Source organism: Ostrea edulis, chromosome 1, assembly GCF_947568905.1.
Source record: "Ostrea edulis chromosome 1, xbOstEdul1.1, whole genome shotgun sequence".
Taxonomy (NCBI): Eukaryota; Metazoa; Mollusca; class Bivalvia; order Ostreida; family Ostreidae; genus Ostrea; species Ostrea edulis.
This window is the reverse complement of record NC_079164.1, coordinates 12,468,017-12,468,225: the sequence shown is the minus strand read 5'-3', so window position 1 is coordinate 12,468,225 and position 209 is coordinate 12,468,017.

The following is a 209-nucleotide window of genomic DNA, read 5'->3' as shown; positions in this document are numbered from 1 at the left end:
GATTAGTAAAGTTGTTAATAGGAAAGCATTTTATGTTTACAAGCTATGTGTAGATATTTTGGAGGTTTTAGCTCGCCTGAGCCGGATATAGTGTTCTGACCACTTGCTCTTCCTTTGCGATTAGGGCGACGATGCAAAGTAGAAAAACTGGGAGAGAGAAAGGGGATACAGAGGTTTTGTTAAAATATACGTTCATAACATCAGATCAA